The sequence below is a fragment of the Eurosta solidaginis genome, chromosome 1, assembly GCF_040869045.1.
Source record: "Eurosta solidaginis isolate ZX-2024a chromosome 1, ASM4086904v1, whole genome shotgun sequence".
Taxonomy (NCBI): domain Eukaryota; kingdom Metazoa; phylum Arthropoda; class Insecta; order Diptera; family Tephritidae; genus Eurosta; species Eurosta solidaginis.
Genome location: NC_090319.1, coordinates 368440033 through 368466257, shown reverse-complemented (window position 1 = coordinate 368466257; position 26225 = coordinate 368440033). Strand labels below are relative to the sequence as shown.

Sequence of the window (26225 nt, the reverse complement as noted above, 5' to 3'; positions counted from 1 at the left end):
TATATGACTTTTATGTAAAAACTTAAGTCGCGATGAGACAGCTCTAAACATTAAAACAAAAAGCGAACATTTTTTCCCACCCTAATACATATAAAAATTTACAGTTACAGGTAAATTTAACGAACTTTGACGTTAGAAATTTGGTGGGATGCAAAATTAATTAGTTTTCAAGTAGCGAATTAAAATTCGACAGCTTTATTTAATCTCTAAGTTAAAGAAATAAAATCTTTCATTTTAATATCACTACCTTAAGATATTATTTAACTAGTGAGCGTTGTAGGATATATACCACATTGTACCTTATGTCAGACTAACCCTGGGAAAAACACGTCGGTAAGCCTCTTTAGCTCACCATGTCGTTTTAGTATATGCGTTGCTTTTGCGGTATATAGATCCACTACGTTACGGTAACTAAAGTCACTAAGGTACTAGTCCGGCCAATTCGAGAACGATTTAATATGAACACGATGAACCTTCTTGATTGTAAATTGAAAAAAGCTTCATCGCTTCGATTTGAATGAAATTTGGAGAAATTGCTGTGCTATATAGTAGTGTTAATTTCACTTAAGTTCGCTCCTAAATTTTGGATGGTTACGGAGATATAACCCTGCAAAAATCGTTGGATCATGTGGTCCACTGGAGTACATACCATTAGAAATCGAAGCGATGAAGCTTTTTAAGTGGAACGGTGGATATACTTTACCCCTTATGTAAGATTATTGGTATGGTCTTCAGAAGGCAATGAGAGCATTACCGAAAATGTGTACTAGCGCTTAGGAAACAAACCACGTCCTCTGGAAAGTTAGTTCCGGATACATAAAGAGTATAGTCTATCAAGATCAACTTTGATTTTCGGAGTACATCTTGAGGGCATTAGTATAAAGAAGAAATTTAAAGTTTAAAGAGCAGGATCCGATATCGTTAATAAAAAATAATCAACAACAAAGATTTCCATAAGCTTGAGGAACACCGTTGCAACCAAAGTAGGGGAGAATATATAATCAATAGTGACATTTAAGAGCCTGTTGGATAAGTATGATCTGAGCCACATTCTTATGTGAGAGCCTGAAACCAAGATATTGTGTGAGGCTTTTTTGGAAAGATCTGTATAGATCGTATCAAATTGTAGATCTTCTTGAAAGGCAACAAAGCAATGTTCACTTCTTAGAACCGACTGCAGCAAGGCACTCTTTGTCCAATGGTTAGGCGGATTTAGTGTTCTTCAGGAACCTATACTTGGCGACGGCAACGAGTCCAAGGGAGAACACAACGGCAAAGTCATCCCAATGCATATTTTGAGAATCAAGATCAAAGTAAGAAGAAAAGTCCCACAGAAAGTTTAACGACTCCTTTCACAGTATTAAAGTGGTTGCCTTGCAAAGAATTTTAAGCGATTACCGGAGCTTTATTTCCTTAGGTTTTGTTTTTTTCTTTTATGATATATTAACATACACCCAACCACTAATAAAAGAAACAAGAAACAATAAAAATTGCTTGCAAATTTTCATGAAACTCCGCAAGAAAACTAACACTCTTAACAAAGACACAAAATGCAATTGACATTTTCCTCAGTAATAAAGATGTAAAAATATTTGGTGGAAACACGTCTACGAACTCAATTTATGTTTGTTTGTCAGTTGGTATTTTGTATACAGAAAAGTGACAAACAGTCAAAAGTGATTATAAGCAAAAAAATTAGTAAACAATAAAAAGTAAAAAAAAATAATAATAATAAAAAAAGATGTGCCAAACAAGCCGCACAAAGTACGCCAAAGCACAAAATGATTGCGCCAACCAGATGGAGTAGGCATGGGGCGGCAAATGTCGGCATTGATTTAAGTTTATGTATGTACACGACTTTGTCTGAATGTATGCGCTGGTTTGTTTGTACGACGCACATTGACATTAATTGCTTGTGAAACATTTACCATTAGACGCAGTCAAACTACTTTTTATGAGAAGCACGAAAAATATAATGCCAAACAATATACAAAAAGTAATACATATGTAATGGAAATAAAAGAAATTGAAAATTTTCGTAAAATATTATATTACACTGTACAATAAACGAATGGATGTGAAACGTCCTCGAAGTCAAACATTATATATCGGCGATAAATTCTGCTTATCTCGTGCTGAATTCTTTTTTTTTTTTACTTATTCTCTTTTCATTCAATTATATTTCGCCTTACTATATCGATTTTAATTTGTAAATAATTTTCTTGCCGGCTTGAGGTCCAATTTTGTAAATAAAATTTTCAAAAATTGTTGAGTTTTTTCAATATATTTCGGTTACCTACTGTAACCGTCTTCAGGATTAACTATAACAATATAAAGAAACACAAACAAAATAAAAATAACAATTGACATCAAAACAAACATTCATAAAAAACATTATTTACATACATTATTTTACGCGTCTTCACTGCTCAACGCGGAGTTTTGTACTGTCCGTCTGTTTGTCGTAATGTCGTAATGGAGGAATTATTGGAAAATACAACTGCAAAATTGACTAGAATACCGAGATGCATTACCAAATATGTGGACGACCTATTCGCTATTATAAATGAACATGACGTAAAAAGTACACTTGACGCATTAAATTCATTTGACAAAAATATAAAATTCACAATAGAACTCGAAGACGACGGAAAATTACCTTTTCTCGACACAATTATTATTCGACGAGGAAACCAATTAAAGCTCAAGTGGTATAAGAAATCAACATCTACCGGACGAATCATCAATTTTTATTCAAAACATCCAAAAAAGAGGATAATGAATACAGAAATGGGATGTATACGACGTATGTTACAAATATCAGCCGACACTTATCACACGGAAATAAAAGAAGAAATTAAATTAATATTAAAAAGTAATGTTTTTCCTGACAATGTTATCAAAACCTTAATAAAAAGAAGTTTATCACAGACGAGTGAACGTGAATCCGAAAAAACAAAAATTTTCAAATCGCTAGCATATGTACCAAAATTGTCAGAGCGTCTAGCAAAATCAGATTGCTATAATAGAGAAAAAGTGAAGATAGCTCACAAACCAATAAACACATTGAAAAATATTTTTAACAAAACGAAACCCGAAAATCCTAAAACAGAAAAAAGTAATATTGTCTATAAAATCCCTTGTAATGGAAACAAAACAGAATCAAGCAATAAAATATATGTGGGAACAACGAAAGCAAAATTAAAATCTCGACTAGCGCAACATAAATCCGATTTTAAATATTGCCATGAAACTATTAACCAAAAAACAGCATTAATGACACACTGTGCAACGAAGAACCATTTTCCAGACTTTGAGAAAACGACGATACTCCAACAAGAAACCAATTATAACAAAAAATTTACACTGGAAATGCGGCATATAATTAACACACCGACCAGCATAAGAATGAACTACAAGATGGACATCGATAATTGCGCGAGCTCCTACAGACATTTGATAACAAACAGACGGACAGTACAAAACTCCGCGTTGAGCAGTGAAGACGCGTAAAATAATGTATGTAAATAATGTTTTTTATGAATGTTTGTTTTGATGTCAATTGTTATTTTTATTTTGTTTATGTTTCTTTAAATTGTTATAGTTAATCCTGAAGACCGTTACAGTAGGTAACCGAAGTATATTGAAAAAACTCAACAATTTTTGAATTTACAAAATTGGACCTCAAGCCGGCAAGAAAAATATTTATTTAAGAAAGAAAGGTCGCTTAAAACTTATAATGATTTTAATTTGTTTTTCTCTATTTTATTTAAATTTATGTAAACTTTTATTTATATAAATTTTATATATTTTTATTTTTTATTTTATTTCATTTTTACTTTATTTTATTTTGTTTTATTTCTATTTTCTTTATTTATTAATTTTTTTTTCGTTCTACTTTATTTTATTTATTTTATTTCATTTCATTTTATTTTATTTTATTTTATTTTATCGCGCCTTATATTTATTTTTAATTTTTTATACTCAGCTGAGCAGAGCTCACAGAGTATATTAACTTTGTTCGCATAACGGTAATCCGTAACGGCATAAACTAATCGAGATAGATATAGACTTCTATATATCCAAATGATCTGGGCGAAAAAACAAATTTGTTGAGCCATGTCCGTCCGTCCGTCCGTAAACACGATAACTTGAGTAAATTTTCAGGTATCTTGATGAAATTTGGTACGTAGGTTTCTGAGCACTCATCTCAGATCGCTATTTAAAATGAACGATATCGGACTATAACCACGCCCACTTTTTCGATATCGAAAATTTCGAAAAATCGAAAAAGTGCATTAATTCAGTACAAAAGACAGATAAAGCGACGAAACTTGGTAGATGAGTTGAACTTATGACGCCGAATAGAAAATTAGTAAAACTTTGGACAACGGGCGTGGCACCGCCCACATTTAAAAGAAGGTAATTTGAAAGTTTTGCAAGCTGTAATTTGGCAGTCGTTGAAGATACGAAGATGAAATTTGGCAAGAGCGTTACTCCTATTCCTATATGTGAGCTAAATAAAAATTAGCAAAATCGGATGACGAACACTTTTTTTTTAAAAGTCAAATTTTAACAAAAAATTTAATATCTTTACAGTATATAAGTAAATTATGTCAACATTCAACTCCAGTAATAATATGGTGCAACAAAATACAAAAATAAAAGAAAATTTCAAAATGGGCGTGGCTCCGCCCATTTTAATTTAATTTGTCTAGAATACTTTTAATGCCATAAGTAGAACAAAAATTTACCAATCCTTGTGAAATTTGGTAGGGGCCTAGATTTTATGACGATAACTGTTTTCTGTGAAAATGGGCGAAATCGGTTGAAGCCACGCTCAGTTTTTATACACAGTCGACCGTCTGTCCTTCGGTTCGGCCGTTAACATGATAACTTGAGCAAAAACCGATATATCTTTACTAAACTTAGTTCACGTACTTATCTGAACTCACTTTATCTTGGTAAAAAAATGGCCGAAATCCGACTATGACCATGCCCACTTTTTCGATATCGAAGATTACGAAAAACAAAATGCCATAATTTTATACCAAATATGAAAAAAGGGATGAAACATGGTAATTGTATTGGTTTATTGACGCAAAATATAACTTTAGAAAAAACTTTGTAAAATGGGTGTGACGCCTTCCATATTAAGTAGAATAAAATGAAAAAGTTCTGCAGGGCGAAATCAAAAGCGCTTGGAATCTTGGCAGGAATACTGTTCGTGGTATTACATATATAAATAAATTAGCGGTACCCGACAGATGATGTTCTGGGCCACCCTGGTCCACATTTTGGTCGATATCTCGAAAAGGCCTTCACATATACAACTAAGGGCCACTCCCTTTTAAACCCCTCATTAATACCCTTAATTTGATACCCGTATCGTACAAATACATTCTAGAGTCACCCCTGGTCCACCTTTATGGCGATATCTCGAAAAGGCACACTCCCTTTTAAAATACTCATTAACACCTTTCATTTCATTCCCATATCGTAAAAACACGTCGATATGTAGAACGCGTCGACCTGTAGAACTAAGGCCCACTACCTTCTAAAATACTCATTAACGCCTTTCATTTGAATCCATATCGTACAAACACATTCTATGGTATACCTTTATGGCCATATCGCGAAATGGCGTCCACCTATAGAACTATGGCCCACTCCCTTTTAAAATACTCTTTAATACCTTCCATGTCATACAAACACATTTCAGGGTTTCCCTAGGTTCATTTTACTACCTGGTTATTTCCCCTTATTTTGTCTCCAAAGCTCTCAACTGAGTATGTAATGTTCGGTTACACCCGAACTTAGCCTTCCTTACTTGTTTTTTTTTTTCATTTTATTTTAGTTTATTTATATAATTTCATTTTATTTGAATTTATTTTACTTTATTTCATTTATTTCAATTTATTTTATTTTATTGTTGTGCATTTTATTTATTTTTTTTTTTTTATTATTATTTTTTGGTTTATTTATTTATGTTCATTTAAAAAGCCACATTTTGATCAATCTATGTAATAATAACAATAATATATTTTTAATAATTAAATTTACGAAAAACAACAGTGTAAATATTTATGTGCATACATTAACAAACAAATGTCAATATCAATTATATATTAACTCATGAAAATATCTTAAGCATGCATTTTGTGAATTGACAGTTGTATGCAAATGACAATCAAACGCCACTTTAGGTGTCAATTAATTGTTACGTATCGCCATTGAAAAGCAATAAATTTTAGATCTATATGGACTGTGTTAAAACAAACTCATTTACTTGGAAGCAGACTTTAAAATCACGACTTTACAGCTTAAATATTTTGTTTATAAGTAATTTCAACTACAAATATCAAATGACCATGTGACCACAATGTGGTTTTCCATATAAGCAAACGTACAAATGTGGGTATGTATGTTAATCGTCAAAGTCAACTAAATAAATTAAAAAAAAAAATCTTTTAAGCACACAAAACTAGCCTACACGATGTTTATTTGTACATATTTTAAAAATAAGTTAAGAGACATAAATATGTATACTTTAGTATGTGGCTAATTTTCTGCATTCATTGTTGCCGTTGCGAACTAAGCTGTGAACGCCTACCCTCGTGTGCTTGCTTGCTTGACAGTTGGCAGGCGCTTAAATGTCTAATTGCAACTTATGGTATTATTGACATTTGACACCAATGCAACAGAGATAATAGGGGTTTATATTACTTTGGCTTTTTTATTTTAGAAGTATTCAAAGTGCAACATGAATTGCTATTGATGGGTTACATTAATTTTTATAGGAAATATATATTTGTTATATATTATTTTTTTGTAACGAAAATATTTATAAAACATTTCTTTTTCTCTCTCTTTCAGTTTCACTGCAGACGACCTTCATCAACAAGATAAAAGGTACAGAAAATAGGTACATAATAATAGGTTCATAAATAACTTGTTTGTATAGTTTAATTTAGTTTTTATTAAATATTATTTAATTTTTTTATTTCTTTTTATATTTTAATTAAAATTTGTTATTTATTTTATTTCGTTTTGTTTTTTTATTTTTAGACCTAGTTTACATATAACGAGATTAATATACGTACTTAAATCCTAATCGTTAATTATATAACTAGATTTCCCATTAAAATTTTTTCCGTCGATAATCGCTAATTATGAAAAACTTTTAAAGATTTTTTCTTTCATAGAAAAAGTTCCACCTCTAGAATGTAGTTTCTAATTGGAAGCACAAAATAAATGAGAAACGGTAAAATTTTACAGAAAATAAGCTGGATCCCAGGCCTGGAACATATGTAAATGCGTTATCTATTGACGATTTATTCACCCCTATTACGGTTGTCAACGTCCACCATCACTTCGTATTGTCGTCGGCATCACGTCGTATCAACATCAATGTCACGTCAATGCATAATTGGTATTTACTAAGGCAATGTATTGATGTCGACGTGATATCGATAAAAACACGATCCCTATATTTTTGACAGCTGTTTATTTACAATTTGTATTGAGTTAATTTTTTATTTAGCGGACAATTTGTGGATCTAAATAACTGCTGAGATCAATTAGTGCACAATTAAGCATTCCGGACAAAATACACACAAGGAATTTGTTTACGAACTTTAGTGAATATATCTTACAAATCAGTAGGCCGATATAACAACAAAAATTGTTTAGTGAATATATTGTAGATGATTGGATTTCTCTTTGGTGCACCATTAGCAACTCCCTACCTCCCAGAGCGTGGTGCACTAATGGAAAACTTAATCGAATTCGGGAGGGGTATCAAAATACACGAATTGACCTCGGTATTAATAATCTGAAGGCGGAAATAAAAAATCCTTGAAATTTCACAAAAACCTTTTAATGAACCACTTGAAAGCTTGCAACTGTTTTTGAAAATTTTTCCTAACGCAAGTAAAAGTTTTATATTCCGACTTCGGATTATTAAAATCGAGGTCAATACGCGTCTTTTGGCATCTCTCCTGAATTGTTTGGGCGTGTTTTGGCAGTCGACCGCTACCCTAGAATATTACCACAATTCTACTAAACTGACTGTTGTTGGTTATTTTGACTATTTTCTGAAATTGAATAAAAAATTAATAAATAAGAAGCATAAAAATCATAAAAAAGCTTATTTTTTGAATTTTTAATAGTTGAGTTCAGTATTGCCGCGCTTGTCGTCACCAAAAACTGTGTCGACAAACTTTGTGTCGCGTCACGTCAACACAACTTCAATATTGTTTTAGTCAATACCAAAAAAGCGTCAACACCTATCAATAGTTATCGACGTTGACAACGCCGATACCAATTCATGAGCGTCGACACTAATTTTCTCACTATTGACAACCGTAATAGGGGTGATTGTAGATTAAGACATGTATTAACGTGGTCTTACTAAAACATGTTAACATATTTTTGTAATTATTGATTTCATATTCAATTTCAAAAAAATTTTTTTATTATTTTTGTTTGTTTTTTCTTTTTTATCTTTTGATACCGTGGTGTGATGGTAGCGTGCTCCGCCTACCATACCGTATGCCCTGGGTTCACACCCCGGGCAAAGCAACATCAAAATTTTAGAAATAAGGTTTTTCAATTAGAAGAAAATTTGTCTAAGCGGGGTCGCCCCTCGGAAGTGTTTGGCAAGCGCTCCGGGTGTATTTCTGCCATGAAAAGCTCTCAGTGAAAACTCATCTGCCTTGCAGATGCCGTTCGGAGTCGGCATAAAACATGTAGGTCCCGTCCGGCCGATTTGTAGGGAAAATCAATAGGAGCACGACGCAAATTGGAAGAGAAGCTCGGCCTTAGATCTCATCGAAAATTATCGCGCCTTACATTTATTTATTTTTATTTTTTAATTAAGCTCGGCCTAAAATCTTTTCTGAGGTTATCGCGGCTTACATTTATTTTTATTTAATAAAATTTTTTTACAATTTTTTTTCTGTGTATTTAATTAGCGAGACTGGCTCATATTGTTTTATACCTCTTTGTTGCTATTACTTTTATACACAATTTGGTACATATGTATGTATATTAGCCATAAAAAAAGCTATACTTTAATATTTAATTATTGATACATTTTTTACTTGTATAACTTTCAATTGTATTTTAGTCTCTTTTTATTAGATTTTGAATTAAGCAAAGAAACAAATACAAGCAGGATAGCCCAATGGTTAAGGCAACTGCAGTTTCAGGTGAAACCTCTGATAACATTACGAAATTACCTGGTGATGATTACGTGGCGGTTTCGAAATGGTACCATCGCAATATGCCAGTAAATGTTTGTTTCTTTCTTTTCAGTTTCTCTCAGAAGACAAAATAATTCAATATTCAGTTATTATAAACAGGTCTTAAGCTCATCAATTTTTAAATAATAATTTTTTTGAATTACATTTTTTTATTTTTTTATTTGGTTATTTTATGGTATTTTATTCTTTTTATTTATTTAGATTTTTTTATTTCGTTTTACTTTATCTTGTTTTATTTAATTACATTTTATTTTGTTTTAGTTCATTTTATTTTATTTTATTTTATATTATTTTATTTTATATTATTTTAATTTTATATTATATTATACTTTTTTTATTTAATTTAATTAAATTTTATTTCATTTCATTTATTTTGTTTTATTTTATTTTATTTTGTTTTTGTTTTTTTGTAATTGTATTAAGTTTTATTGTATCACATTTTCTTTATTTGCTTTTCTCTTTTTTTAAATATAATTTTAATTAAATTTGCTCTATATTCCATTCTTTTCATGAATTATAAATAACCACAAATTTACACATAATACACCTTTTCCACTAAAATTCTTGCCAAGAACTCGAGAGACCAAGCGCTTTGTTGTTATATCCACAAACATTTTTTTATATTTATTACTAATTCTAAAGTTGCATTAATGGCCAGCAATAGCGACGTATCCATATGGCCTACTGGCTACTGGATTTAGGGTTGCATCAATCATATTGAGGGAACTAGCAAGAGCAACTGAGGGGCCCACACCTTTCTTATTTACAATCTTATCAACTACTTATTGTTAAATTTTGGTGACATTGCCCACGCTTTTAAAAAAAATATGTATCCATGTTGATCAATAACGACGACATATGTTGACAAAAGTGAATAGTTGTGATGCAAATGGGTAATACTACTAGCATTGTCAAAAAATAATCTCTTCAAAGACAACCATTGAGCCTCATTACCCCTTTTGCTGTTTGGTAAGATAAACAGCAGCGCATATACAGTGTTGAAATTGTAGACAAAGAGGAGATTTTTGGGTCTAGATAAATAAACCTTATTTAAACCCTTTGAATAGTTATGGAACCGTGAAGTCTCAAAATTTAAAAGAAAGCTATGCTTATGAACAAAGACTGCCCCTATTGTTGCTTTCACTCAAAGCCATTGCCTACATATTAGTACGAATAATACGGCCCTGGCTACAGCACCTTCTGCTATTTTCATTGAAAATAAACTGCAAATGCACTTATACCAAATGTGCCACACAAAAGATACAACATGATGTTTATTGCCAGTTTTATTGATTTGATATCTCAAGTGTGTTTCCCATTTTCTTTGTATTGTTTTTATTTTCCTTTTTTTTTTGTATTTAATGCATACAGAAATAATGATTTTTCACATAAATTGAAGATTAATAAATTTACGAAATAAAAAAAAAATTATCCATATTTACATATAGGTACATTGTATTTACAGCAGCGAACAAAAAAATAGCAGTGACAGTTTTTATCAGATTCGTCAATTAAATTTGTTATTCGTGATATTTTGGGCTACACAACTGCATACTTGACGAAACTCAGAGAGCTTCAAATAAAAAATTTCAAAATTTTTTGAAAACGTTTTTGCGGTTGATTTGCATATTTTCAGTGAAACAATTCATATAAGTTTCTACTTAAAACACTAAAAAAAAGAGTTTAATCTACGAAATTCGATAGAAATTCCCACTGTTGTTGTTGTTGTAGCGATAAGGTTGCTCCCCGAAGGCTTTGGGGAGTGTTATCGATGTGATGGTCCTTTGCCGGATACAGATCCGGTACGCTCCGGTACCACAGCATCATTAATGTGCTAGCCCGACCATCTCGGGAACGATTTATGCGGCCACATAAAACCTTCAGGCCATTCCCTCCCTCCTCACCCCAAGTTCCATGACGAGCTTGGGGTCGCCAGAGCCTCGTCTGTTAGTGAAACAGGATGGATTCGCTGCGGATAGGTGAGGTTGACAACTGGGTTTGGAGAAGCTATATATTGCGCTGGCAACCTGAAGAGTTGCGCTATACAGCCCCTTGAATCCGGTATTTTAGTCGCCTCTTACGACAGGCATACCTACCGCGGGTATATTCTGATCCCCTAACCCGCTGGGGTAGAAATTCCCACTGCTAGTTTTCTGTTTGCTGCTGTATATGAATTTTTATTTCGTTTGCATAATTTTTACCTATTACATAAATATAGTACTCCTACGTAGAACCATATCCAGAGTATGCGTCTACAAATGCATCAACCATACCGTTTGATTTAATATTGATTTATTTCATTTCAATTAGATTAATTAACTTCGAACAATCGACTGGGGGAAATATGTTTTCTATAGATTGATTTGTTGTTGATGTGCTGTGTACAATTTGACGATTATTTAAACAAATGTGTTTCGTTGCATGCCACTAACAAATATGTAAATAAAGAAACATAAAAGAAAAAAATAATTTAAATTTTAAATTTTGTGCACTGGGTTTGTATGCCATTCCATTACATCACAGGCACTCTTAGACATTTTTAAAAAGTACACGAAGACATAAATCGACACAAATTTTTTTGCTTTTCTTTTGATATTGTATTAATGTTTTAAGTTTTTGTGTAATTCCATTTCATTCGTGCCAGTATTTTTAGGCTAAATATTTAATGAGCAAAGTGCAACTTTTGTTAATTGAAACTTGCACTTCCAGTTTTCAATTCGCCATTATTTTTAGTTGCATGTTTTAGGCTGATTTTGCTAATTTTATTGGAGATTGTTGCTGTTGTTCTGCACTCGCGCAATTTTGATGCCACTTAAAAGTATCGGAAATGACAGAAATTTTTTTTTACGTATCTTGTGGAACGCTGTGAGAGGTTTGAGTAATTTTAGGAAATAAGAAAATACCATAATTTTTTTAATTGAATTTTCATTTAGAAATCACACACTGCGTGGAATTTAAGCTATTTCACGATTAAATAAATATGAGCTATACATCATTAAGTTCGGCTAGTAGGTCGCCGTTATCGTTCCTGTCGAATTTTGCCCCAGGTCTTGACACCTTCAATATTGTGGCTGCTGCTCCTTGCATGATTATCTTAGCCCTTACGCCCTTCGGTTTCACGTTTCTTTCTTCAAATTAAGCGTGCTTTTTCAATCTTCTCATCACGCAACGCTTACTATACCATACGCTGCTGCGCCAGTAGACAGCGTGGCGCCGAGCCAGCGCGGCACTCCTCGTCGTATCAGTTGTGCTATTGGGCTCGCCGAAATCCTTTGCTATCTGCACCGGCAGCTCATAGAAGTAAGTAATATGATCCCACTGCTCGGAATAGAAGGGGTTGATACAAAGTTTTATAGCTTCAGTTTCCGCAACACAATTATCAACCTTCCTCCCTCTTTTATCGCTATAAAAAAAGGAAGATCCCAATGCTTATTGACATCGGTGAGTTGAGGACTACTATCAGAGAGCAGGTGTATGATTGAATAAAGAAATCATCAGTTTTCGGATCAGTTGAATAAACTTAAAAGGGTTTCTGGGCATTATTTTTTAAAACAATTTTGAATCATTTACAGTTCTTAGTTTTAATATACCAGGGTATTAAAAATTTGGCAAATTAATTTATTTAAAGGGCGACCTTGTCTCTACTATACCGATAATTAAGGTGCGACTGGACCCGAAACGACTGATCTCTCCAGTTTTTTCGCCTTGCGAAACCTGACATTGTCAACGACCAAATCATCGGCGACCTTGTTTACAGTGTACATAAAACAAATCTCGACCATATTGGACATCCAGGTCGATGGCATTATGTTACCGGTTGTTTTACATCCAAAAACTGGGTAAAACGTTCGACTACATTTTAACAAGCATGCATCGGCAATTGTACCTAAAACCCAGAGCTTTTATGAAATCCTTAACTCTCTTACAGCACTCGTGGTAAAGATAGAAAGACGCTAATTACCACCTACAAAGCATTTGGTCGACCGCTTGCATGCTACGCCAACTCTAAACGTTACTCACTGGAAGAAAATACAGGTCTATCAAAACACCGCTCTCAAAACCGCTACGGGCTGTCTTCTTATATCCCAAGAATACCACCTACACAGTCAGGCGAGAGTACTTTCTATTAGGGAGAGAACTGAAATGCTGAACAAATAATTTCTATTGAATACCCAGAAAAATGGACATCTGATTGAAGAGGCCCCACCTCCCTGAGACTTAAAAAGTCAGCTCCGCAAGCATTATGAGTAAATACAGCACCTGAGAACTCAGCCGTATTTAGAAGAAAAATAGAAAAAGGTCCTCAATGATAACCACAAAACCGTCGGATCTCTATGCCGGGAATTGCCCGTTCTTAAATTCAAATACCCTTAACTCGCAAAAGAGGAAAGCAATCTTCCGAGGAGGATGCGCGTCTTTGACTCAAATTCAAACTAATACTGTACCAAGTTAAACTCTTACCTATACAGAACCATCTCCGACATACATAATGTATGTCCTGCTTGCAACGTGTCCCCACATGACACCAGCCATCTTTTCAATTGCAATGTGGAACTAACGCCTCTAACACCCCTTTTTCTGTGGTTCACTCCTGTTCAAACTGCAAGTTTCCTTGGACTCCCATTTTAGAGAATATTGACGACAATTGTAAGTGTTCGCACCTATTGGATGGGGCGAAGCACTGCTACAACAACAACCCGAAACCGCAATTTAAATCGAAACGGAATGCAACTGGAACCAAATCGGAAACGGAAGCCGGAACTGAAATTGGAACTGAAACTCAAATTTTAATCAAAACTCAAAAAGGAACCGAAACTAAACTTTAAACCGCAGCCGGTATCAAAACGAAATTGAAACTTTAACCGAACAGAAACTAAAAATGGAACTAAAACTGAACTTGTAGTGGAAATTTAACCTGACTCAAAAAATGAAACCGGCTCCGGTGCCGGAACCAGAACCAGAACAAGATAGACCTTGGAAACGAAACCAAAACTCGAGCTCAAGGGGAAACCACAGCCGGAAGCAAAATAGACCCCCGAGCCGCAACCAAAACTGAATCGAGAATTTTAAATTAAAGCGGAAACCGAACCACCATCAAAACTCTAACTACGGGCTGTCAGTCAGACCATGCGTACTTTACAAACTTTAATTTCAATAAATATTTTCCAAACATTTAAGGGGCTTGAAGACCAGTACATAAGTATTTTAAAGATATTAAAAAAAATTTTCATTTTAAAATGAAGCCATGGGTGCATGTGGGTGGTCCCTTTCAAGTGCAGTTTCCTATCAACCAACACTTTACATCAATTCATACTTAATCCTCAGTATTTGTTGCTTTAGTACTACCAAACTTAGCCACATAACCTCAATTTATCGCAGGTTATCCAAATCCATTGTACGCGACCACAAACTGTTTGTGGTAGCCCGTCGGTGTTTAAGTTGCAAACAAAAAAATGTTGCAACATAGAAGCCGCTTTAATTAAAAATAGTATCATTCAAGTGGCCTGCTGCAGTACTGAAGCAGCTGAAAGAGCGCGATGAAGAAACGGTAAAATGACGGAAGTGCAGGGACGTCCACTACTGAAGTGTGCCAAAATGGATGGGTTATGAATTTAGTGGTGTTTGTATACTGCTAAATAGACACAATGCGGGTTTACTTCACTTTGTATGTGTGTGTATCTTCTATCTATTGAATTCATGCTTTATATCCTCTTTCATATTTTGATGGTCATTTAATTTCATACAAAGTTCAGAACACTGTCAGCTGCATTACAAAGGAAACAAATCTGCACCTTTTTCAGAAAAGTCTTTTGTTAAAGTTGTTTTGGTTTGAAGCTTTTGCAGAACTCTGTAGCGGTACGAGTATTTGATATTTGAAATTGGGTCGCAAAGTTTCAATGCTTTTGTTAAGTTCGAATTTTTTTATGGCGTGATTGGGATTTTAACTTAAAAAGAGGAAGAAGAAAAGTTACAGAAGATGTGAAGTATGCAAAGAAGTAGAGATTATGAAGTATTTTTATGAGGAATTTGTATACGTTATTATAACGAATGCTTACAAGGCTAGCAAAAATCGTCAAAAAGGAATTTTTATATCAAACAATATACCCAAAAGTGTATTCCCTAAAGTCCTAAAATTGATGAATATAGCTTTCCTCAATCTAGGCAAGAAATTTCCGTAATGAAAAGAAACAATTTTAGTACTTAAAATAAGAGTGTGTGCTTGTCCAACGGTAGTGGCTACGCTGCCTAGGCCATGTTATGCGAATGAAAGATAAGGCTCCGGCTAAGAAATTGTTTCTATCGGAACCCGCCTATGCAAGCAGAGGAAGAAGGCGGCCCCCACTGCGCTGGAAGGACCAGGTCGAAAACGATTTAAGCTCCCTTGGTGTGACCAATTGGCGCCAGTTGGCAGAGCGAAGAAGCCACTGGCGCGCCTCATTGGACGGCCATAACCGTTTAAACGGTTAAGCGCCAATTAAGTAAGTAAGTAAGCTTGTCCAACCTTGAGTTTTCAAACTGGGTGGCTTGACATTACAGTCGAGTGCTCTATGCTAACTCCACATATTTTATGTGAAAACTACTCTACCTTTTTTTTGACGTGACATGAATCCTAAACCATTTTCATCGAATAACAAAGGGTAGAAAAATTAGTAATCGATTAAGTAGGCTTAGAGTGCTCTATGGCGAGTATAGATTGCCTCCTTTTACCTTTTATGCTTTTGTGGCGCTTTCCATGTAACTAAGGCCCGATTTTCCAGTGAGGGTTTAAACTAGCGTTAGTGTTGACTAGAGGTTAATCCTGCAACTTTGACTGCTTAAGCCGAGATGAGCATCAAAAATTTGTGTTATCGAACAAAGTGACAAGGTAAAACTTGGAGATTAATCTTGCTCTGAAAAACTGGGCATACGCTAACTAATTATTTACTGTTTTGCGGAATTCTGGAAGGTAAGTACTCCCAGTTAACTAAAAAAAAATTGGTATTAACTGGTTTTATAGTTATGCAAAGTTGGCATATTAACCGATTTTACAATGAAATTGAAAAAAAATTGTATCAAACATAACAATTGTTTTGGTTTTATCGGCCTATTGATAAAGTATTCAAGGTTCGAAACGAGCTCAAGGCCGAAACAATAATTTTTTTTTGTAATGAATATTGTTTTTTTTTAATTTTTCAATTTTTATTTTGTTTTTGGAATAGTAAGTAGAAAATTTTTCAGACATGGCAAGTTGTAATCATGGAGATCACGATTTCGTGCAAATGGCCAAGCATCATTGCATTGCAAACGTGTGTAGGATATTTTTTATAGTACACCAACGAAGTACACGGCTATGCATTTGCTACGTCATTGCAAATATGCAACATCTAAAATCGTAGCTTATTATTTTCAATATATAATAGTAAATCAGAAGTTGTCAATATATAAGAAACTGCGGAAAGAAAAAACTGAAAAAGGAAAAAGTTTGCTCACTATCCTTAGCTTATATTTGCCATAGAAACGTCAAGTACAAAAAATTCTGAACTTTCTTATTTACTTTCGTGTTGCTTTAAGAAAATGTTCATTTCTAAATGAGCAAATTGTTAACAAAAAACTAAATAAAAAAACAAAAACAGTTTATGTGTGCATTCGCTGTCAATCATTACTTCAAACATGTGTACAGCGGAAACTTTCCACCACATCAGATGTTCAATTAGATGAAATCATGAAAACGTCCCCCTAGCATGCCTACCTACCTAGTTTTTTCATTTCATATCGCATTTCACATACACATTCTGAAAAATAAACCGATTAAGCATTTAAATTATTGGTAAAAATGAAATTAAATAATCAAATGTCCCCCACTTCACTCAGCCAATTTTGTTAAACACTTCAAAATAGCTGTACAGTCATCCAGAAAATGTTCCTGTTAAGTTTTTTTTTCGGGAACTGGACCAGAGGCCGATTGATTCTGAAAATATATATTTAAGATGTCACTGTTATCGCTTCTTGCCTCGATTATGAGATATTTAAGACACTTATTTTCTCGGTAGTGGACTAGGGATCGATCTATGCGAAACGTGTTAATGAATATGATTTTTTATGATTCTTCTGTATTATTTTTACGCATATAAATATGCGCAAACGGCTTGCTAAAAATTTGGATGAAGGTATCGAAAGAAGGGAAAAGCGAGAGAAGGAGAAAGAAACTGAGAAAGAGATAGACTTAGAGTTAGAAGAATGTAATGAGATAGAGAAAGCGGGGGAGGGAGCTAGAAAAAGATGAAATGGAGACAGGGAAAGGAGAAAGAAATATTGGCAGAGAAAGAGCCGCAGAGATAGAGAAAGGTAGAGGGAGGAGCGAATAAATGGAGTAAAGAATAAAAACTTCTTGAAAGTCATGATGACATGCCAAGTGAGGTCAAAGCAACGTCTGCCTTGTATGCGAGTATATAATAAAATATACAATAATAACGGAATTTTTCTTTAAAAAAAAAAAAACCTTTTTTGTTTAAAGGCTCTCCTTATTCGCCCGGAAAATTCAGTATACAAGTTTTCGAATTTTTTCATAATTTCCTTGCTGCTTTTCTTCGTTTTATTTTATTCTGGAGAATGAAAAAAATTCCGGACGAATAGCTTATTCCTTTTAGAATGAAATGGTATGATAATATGGCGTCACACTCTCGTATAGAGCTTGCGATTTCTCGAACTTGACCGAGAAACAGAGCCTCGCGAGATTTTCGAATACTCGTAACGCTCACGAGCTTCTCGAGATTCAATTTAATTGATTCATTGAAAGTTTTATATAGAAATTACGATTTCTTTGTTTTTTATCAACGATGAAGACACTCCCCGAAGATTTTGCGGAATGTTACCGATGTTGATCGTCATTTTCCGGATAAAGATAAGGTACGTTCTGGTAACAAAGCACCATTACGGTACTAGCCCCACTATATCGGGAACGATTAACTAGACCACAACGCCACAAGTTAAAAACAGCGAAATGCATAGAATACTGCCAATCTAGCTACTAAATTTAAAGTGTGAGAAGCTCGCGAGTATTTCGAGATACGAGAATCTCGAGAGAAACCGAGATTTCGATTTCTCGGGTCTCGAAATTCTTGCTTGCGTTCGAAAAGAAATCGTAAGCTGTACTGTGGTGTACTTTATGATTCTGGCATCATTCAAAATTAAAAATATCGACTTATTATATTCATTATAAAAAAGCAAGTTACAACGGGTTTGTTTTTGGCTGTGCCGAAGACCTCATATATTTTATCTGAATATTCGGATTATAAAGATTATATATATAAAGATTTTCGATAAATCTCAAATACATAATTGATTAAAACTCCTCACATAAAGTTTCACGGTTTTTCTGTCTACATGAGATAGTTATGACGACGAACCTCTTATCTCAACAAAACAAACAACTAGATACTAAACGTTACAGTTGTGGAACTTAAGATTCCTATCATTGCGATAATTTTGTCATCAAAATATAGTAGCAAATGCTACGTGCACCAAATAGGTTGTCAGTCACTGTGCGTATGTATATGAGAAAGAATGGGTAATCTAAAGTTGAATACCTTTTATTTTGAATAAACGTAAAAAACTAGGAGAAAGTACTTCAATTCCCCCCTAGTTTATTAAACAGTTACCTAATTCAAATATACCACCCAAGAGTTCTTCTTAGTTTGTAAAATGCAAATGCTCGCTAACTGATTATTTACTTAATTCACATAGTAAAACCTTCAGCTTCTAATAAATGCAATTCTAAGCAAGTTTTAAATATCGTATTTATCAAAATGCTCTAAATTTAAAAGAAGGGATCGCTTTATTCAGAGGCAACACATAAACTAATATTAGTTCGAATATACATATTTACACCCGAAAACTTTATTAAAAAGTAAAAAAAAAATACTTTATTTATTGACGCAAGCTGATAAATATATCTTAGCACTCAGCTGCATTTCCCCGCCAATTCAAATAAATAGCGTTTAGTAGCAGGAAGTTGGGGGTTCCTTAGCCTTGCCTTTCATGCTCATTCACCCACCAACTTTTATGTGTATTTTACAAATTTGTTTATGACCCCGAGGCGTTTGCGGATGAACGCTTTAAGAAATTTATTTTATGCGCTAACATTGTTGAGTGAATTGTGCTTAGTATCACCATATTTAATGAGCTGCTAAAATTAAGCAATTATTTTTTATTTATTGCGCACAGAACCTGGGGGAAACATAATGAATGGACTAATGCGGCAGTTACTCACGAACGTACGTACCAAAAACGTGTCAGCTGACACGACCTATCTTATGAGTGTGCAATGTAAACGAAAACTCACCGACGTGCAACGCCCGTACGTAGCCCGGAACGTAGAAATCAAAACAATTTTGATTTTTTCCGTAAGAACGTGTCAGCTGATCGCTCTCTCACTAGACATAGTTGCCTAGTAAGCTTTTGTGCGCTAATTTTTGACCGTTTGCACTTTTATGCAAAAACACCTAATTAAGTTTGAAAAATTGTGAAAATAATTCAAAATAATTATCTAAAGATGCAGATTATAAATATGTAATCTATTTATATTTATTTAATATTAATTCCAGCCTTTTACAATATCAAAAATTAAATTGGAAAAAGTTGATGTTTCCATAAGCATGCATGCAAAATGGGCAATGGCAACAGTGCTTATCTGTAAACAATACACACACAAATATCTTATGTACATGTACACAGACGCACACATTGATTCCTACGGGCTTGAGAGTTCGGTCAAACGTGTTTCGTACGACAAACGTCCGTACATATGGCACACGTCGGTGGGTAATTGGCGCTTAAATCAAATGCTGAAAGTGGCGTTGGAAACTCAAAACAGCATCAAGGAACTTGTGTATTGTTAGTTTTTAATTTTATTTTTTTTTGTTTTAAGGTTTTTATTTTACTTAATTATTTTAGAGTTTTTATTTAGGTAAGAACACAATTTATTGTTTTATTTAATCCATTAAATTATCTTGTTTCAATCTTTTTCTCTCATTTGTATAAAATGGTGAGATGTCATAATTGTAATGACATTGACAGCTATGAAATGATTTTGTAAGTTCTGTCATACTATGAATAGTTAAATACATTTATATTAATTAAATTTCTTCGTCATTTATTTATGTATGCATGTTGCCCCGAAACTTAAAATTGTGTCATGCTGGTTTATATTGAATTTGTTGGTGAATATTTTCATTTTGCTTTCGCAATCAAGATAATTTACTTTCGCTTTTTCCAAATTTGATTAAATCGACTCAGATCGTCGTCATTTTGTATTTTTATTTGAATTTCTTGCAAATACTTGTAATCAATACTTTTACTTTAGAATCTCCTTTACTGGTTACACTGTGTAACACTTAATAAAGAAATTTCACAAATCAAATTTAAGCTGTGGGTCTAGTCAAGCATAAACAACTGCGTACTCATAACTTGGGAATACTCGTCACGAATACAAAATTAGAAGATCTTTTTCATAGGTTAAAACCCATCTGAATTCCTACAAGTGAAAAATATTTATATTCCTCCATTGCCATACCCACCTGTCAAATAATAGCTGACAGGGAGAACGGCTGTCGTGAGTGGCCAGAGAATGAAAGAAAGGTTCGTTTTTTGCTCGCGGTTATTAAATTGAAGTGCCATGAATTACACATTTGTGTTTCAAACCAACTTTTTTTTTTAACGTGTCTACAGAAAATCAAACTGCATATTAATATTCATTTAAAAAATCAAGTTAGAAGAGAAAATATGAGCAGATAATGCAATATAAAATATGCAGATAATGCAGTATACCCGTCACTTACAAAAACGTTTGAAGTTTGAGCAAATTAGTTAATTAATCGAACAGCTATTTAACAGGTGATCTAGACACAACAAAATCTTAAAAAACATATTCGATCACTTAAAACAGTTCTGAAGTGAAATTCTAAGTTGTCAAGAACGGAGATGAAGTTTTCTTCAATTTAAGAGCACAGAAGAGCATAGCGTTAACAACTGCAACAAGGCTCGGTGCCTCGGGGCAGCTTGAGCACCGACCATACGGCCACAATAGTATAGCGTCATCAATCACAAGACGAACAGACTACCTGATTTCCTATCTGCGCTTCGAGGAAGATCTTAAGGCCATAATATAGGTGTATGGTTGGCGCAAAGGTGCTCAAATGGCGGACGAGGCGACACATCTGTACACAGATGGTTCAAATGTAGTGGAAGGAGTAGGTTCTGTGCTGATCCGGAAATAAACAGATCCTACAAGCTGCCATATCACTGTAGCGTTTTCCAAGCAGAAGTTTTAGCCGTAACCAAAGCAGTAGAAACCCTGGGAGAGAATAGCTTAAGCTGCAATCGTGTTAACTTTTATATTGGCAGTCAAGCAGAAATTAAGGCAATAATCTCGCATGGCACAGCAACTAAATGCGTGTTAGAGTGTAAGCAGTCTCAGTAGAGAATCGGGACAGGGAGAAGCATACATCTATATTGGGTCCTAGGGCATGTGGGAATAGATGGGAATTAAAAAGCGGATGAACTAGCTAAAAATGGCACATCCCTTGAAGCTTGCTCCGCAGATGTTCCAATTAGCTTGGGCGAGATTAAGAGAAGGCGAGAGGTGCACATGATCGACCTAGCGGGAAAGGCGTGGGTTAAAGCGCGGGGCTGTAAAGTGTCGAAGATTATGTGTAGGTTTTACAACTTTAAACTAACAAAGTTGCTTCTATCTTTAAAAAGAGAGAACTGTAGACTCATGACGGGTATTCTGACTGGATACTGCCTTATGGCGGCACATGCCTTTAAATTAGGCTTGATCAGTGATAGCAGATGTAGGAAGTGCGGGTTGGAGGAGGAAACGATTGAGCACGTTTTGTGCTCGTGCCCTGCGCTTGCCAGGCTAAGACTCCAGCTATTAGGAGTGATACAGCTTTAAAATCTGGAGGCAGCAAGTGGCTTAAGTCCTACAAAGCTCCTAGTATTTTCCAAGAGAACGGAGTCATATTATAACACGGCTTTAGATTGGGTTTTTTGGTTTGGTCGTTAAAATAAACTTCTGGTAACACTACGGACTCATTCAGTCTATGCGAAGTCCTCATGGACCGGTCAGTTCAACCTAACCTAACCTACATCTGTGGAAATATTTCAAGTTTACGTCCAATACTTGATAAAGTGATTCTTCTTATGAAGGACATATTTAGTAGGAAAAGAGAAAAAAAGATAGAGATGAGCTACCGAAGAAGGGAGAGAAGGAAGCGGAGATGAGATGGGAAAACGGGAGGGATGGAAAAGGGAGAGAGGATCGGCACTGAGGACGAATATTGAGCATAGAGCTGGAATTCGCCACCAATTGCTAGGAGGTCTCCTCTAAGATAATACCTTTGCCTTATAAATAAGGAATTTTACTTAAAAAGCCGATTTCAAGAGCACTCGTGTAAACTCCAAAGTTGTGGTTTGTTTTGTTATTAGTCTCTGGTTGGGACTATTTTTTTTTTTCAGTCAACAACTTTTAGTTGGAAATAAATTTTGCTAATTATTTTTTCGGCCTGGTTCAGTTGGTTGTTTGATGCAATTCCTGTCTCTTTATGTCTTTATGCGCTTAGATACATTAAAAAGTTTATTTAAAGCATTTAATTACCTCTTCACCATTAACAAGTTCGTTGTGGTAAATGTGTTTTCAGTATTTGCGTTATGGTTATTATAAATAATTTAATGGCGTTAAAAGTTTTCATAAACTTAAAACTTAGAACTTCATAAGCTGACACGTACATGATTTTTTACATGTGTGTTTGTGTGTGTGTGTGTGTGTGTACCTATAAACTAATTACATAATTTTGCTTTTAAGGATACAAGTTTTTCTTGGTTTGCAAGCTCATTTTCTGCATTAAAACGTTTGCGGTTAAAAATTCATCCAAATTAGCTGGTGTTTTAAAATAAATTTAAGTTTAAATTAACATTTAACTGTATTTCTTTTGCGGCCTTTTTTTTCCATTTTCCAAGTAAAAATTCAAAAAAGTACACTCATTCTTGTGAAGACATTTCACGTTAAAGTCAGATTAAGAACAGAAATTCATTTCATTCTATTAATAAAACTCAGCTGTCGTGTAATCAGAAATTGTCGAGCGAATGATGCCAAGCTATGCGTCGCCCACATTCACCCACTCACCTTGTCACAGTGGCGTCTTGGTAAAATAATAAATAGCAGGAGCCCCAACATAATACCGATGGGAAAATTGAAAAAAAAAAAAAATGTTTTAGTAAAACAAAAAAACATCCGAAAATATTATTAATGCCTATACAAATAAATACACATGTTTAGCCAAGCCTAAGTAAAATCAAAGAGTAAACAAAAATATATAAGTCAATAAATAAATAAATAAGTAAATGAATACACACAAAAAGGAACTGACATTGAAACTTATGAAAATTTTAAATATTTGTATGTAAGTATATGTATGTATAATGCAGTAGATATGCCACGGGTGCTACCTATCTGAGACAGCTGAAAGTACCGCAATTTCGAGATAAAGCTTTACACAAGTGGTTTCAAGTGAGTTTAGTTTTTTTAGTGCATTACTTTTGAAACTAGAAAACTGTAGTGGGCTCGTAAGCAGAGTATAGGACCAGTGATGTTGAGCCCGTTAACAGCAGAAACAGTTTTTTCTTAAATTTTTATTTAAATAACACCTTACTCGGATTTTGAACTTTTTTTATGTTTTCCGTCATTATATCAGTATGCAGTAGAGCGTATCACTAAAAAAAGTGTCCCTGTTGGTCGAATACTTGATTTCAAAAATTTCAACACATTTTTTTCCAGCACCGTGAAAAACAGCGAGATTAGTTTTTTGCTTGTAATTTATCTATTTGATCAGGAATTTCAATGAGTGATATATTGCAGTAAAGCTATTCACTCAGCTATTTACTCGTTTGCTACTATATATGAGTTAATTAGTTACTACATTTTAAGGATTTTCTACAATGCAAAGTTCTATCGGTAACTTGTGTGGTTAGTCATTTAATTTATTTCGTGTATTTGTGGAGCTTGTTCAATTATTATTTGTATTTCTTTGTCGCTGCGTGTTTGTTTGTTTGAAAGGTTCAAATATTTCATGAGATACAATATTTGTTTGTTCGTTAATTACTCTCCCGTCAATATGTAGACTTCCACATTTTTAGGCACTTTCAAGCTCCATCTTTTTATTGTAGTGTCTAATGTAGTCGCTGAACCTCGTACTTGTTTGTTATTTTGTTTTATTTTATTGATTTATTTCCTTTTTTGGCCGTCAGTATATACTGTTATTTTATATTTTTGAGCTCAAGGCCGGATTAAAAAAACACTTAATTTTTAATTTAATTTGATTATTTTAATTATTCGTCAACATTTCACTCTGAAGTCATCATCAGGACTATGTCTTCAAATGCGCTTTCAAGACTTAATTAATTAAGTGTTTTATTTAATTCGGCCTTGAGCCCAAAAATATAAAAAAAAGTTTTATTTTATTTTTTCTTATTTTTTTTTCTTTATTTATTTTTTGATTAAGTTTTCTTATTTTACTTTATCTTATTTAATTTAATTTAACTTTATTTTATTTTGTGTTATTTAATTTTTTTACTTTATTTTATTTTCTTTTCTGTTATATTATACCTTTTATTTTATTTTAGTTTATTTAATTATTTTATTTTATTTTATCTTATTTCGCTTTATTTTACTTTTTTTTGGTTTTATTTTATTTTATTTCATTATACTTTAAAATTTTTTTTGTTATTTTATTTTTCAAATTTTTTATTTTATAAAATTTTTTTTTTTTTGCTTACTTTATTTTATTCTATTTTATTTTATTTCATTTTGGTTTATTTTATTTTATGTATGTTTGTTTCATGGTGTGTTCAGTTTATACTTATATTTAAGAATTCATGAGCTTAACACCGGCTTATAATAATTGAATTTCAATTATTATGTTTTCTAAGAGAAACTGAAAAGAAAGAAACATTTACTGGTATATTGCGATGGACCCATTTCGAAAACCGCCAACGTAATCATCATCAGGGAATTTTGTAATGTTATCAACGATTCACGGTTCGAATCCCGGTGAAATGTAAATGTTTCTTTCTTTTCAGTTTCTCTTAGAAAACATAATAATTGAAATTCAATTATTATAAGGCGGTGTTAAGCTCATGAATTCTTAAATATAAGTGTGTTATTTTATTTTATTTTTATTTTATTTTATTTTATTTCATGTTTTTCATGTAGTCAAAACTCTTAAAAGTCATTAACGGTGCAATCTAAACGATCGGGATCCCGACACCTATTTTAAAATTGCTTTGCACTCATATAATATTAAACAGATATATTCATAGAAGAACATACAATTTCACTAAATTCGTTACAATATGTATGAACGATGTATACTATATATGTACACTTGAGTACATAACAGCGCTATAGCCAATTTAGGAACTACTTATTTTTTTAAAACCTCAAATACCAACAGCAGATCATATTATGAACATAAGTACAAATATATCTCATTCAAATCAATATTAAATTAATAACAAAATATCATATTTATTATATCTATTGCACTTCCCAATGTTGACACTCACGATTCGTGATGAGCAGTAGTGCATTTTGTTGATTAGAGGTGTGCCCATGCATATTACAATCCAAACATGATTTCTTTAAAAACGAAAAGCTTCATTACGTGTCGATGACTATAAAACAAATTACCTACAAAAATTAGCACGAGACCGAGAACGTGTGAAGATGCCTCTACATGTCAAAAGAGATTCTTCTCAACTCTAGTAGATGTTTTCGTGCGAACAGCTGATAATGGGCGAGAATGGCTAGTAGTCTCACACATCCATTGACGCGTTAACGTATATAATGAGAAAACGAATTTGTTAGCTTAGTAAATGACGTTGTTGACATTTCACGTCATGCTTGACAACTCATGATTTAGA

General features: G+C 33.5%; 2 protein-coding genes across 3 annotated transcripts in view; one reads left to right on the top strand and one right to left on the bottom strand.

The window, feature by feature from the left end:
• Syn (synapsin) overlaps positions 1-26225 on the bottom strand; it is a 153002-nt gene that overhangs the window by 88702 nt on the left and 38075 nt on the right. The gene's annotated exons all lie outside the window — the stretch shown is intronic.
• Timp (Tissue inhibitor of metalloproteases) overlaps positions 1-26225 on the top strand; it is an 86931-nt gene that overhangs the window by 41318 nt on the left and 19388 nt on the right. Inside the window, exon 2 of one of the 2 annotated variants that reach the window (XM_067762945.1) lies at positions 6877-6912. The exons of the other annotated variant lie outside the window; for it this stretch is intronic. The gene's annotated coding sequence lies outside the window, so the exon portion shown is untranslated. The remainder of the gene's footprint in view (positions 1-6876; positions 6913-26225) is intronic. 2 annotated transcript variants of the gene reach the window in all.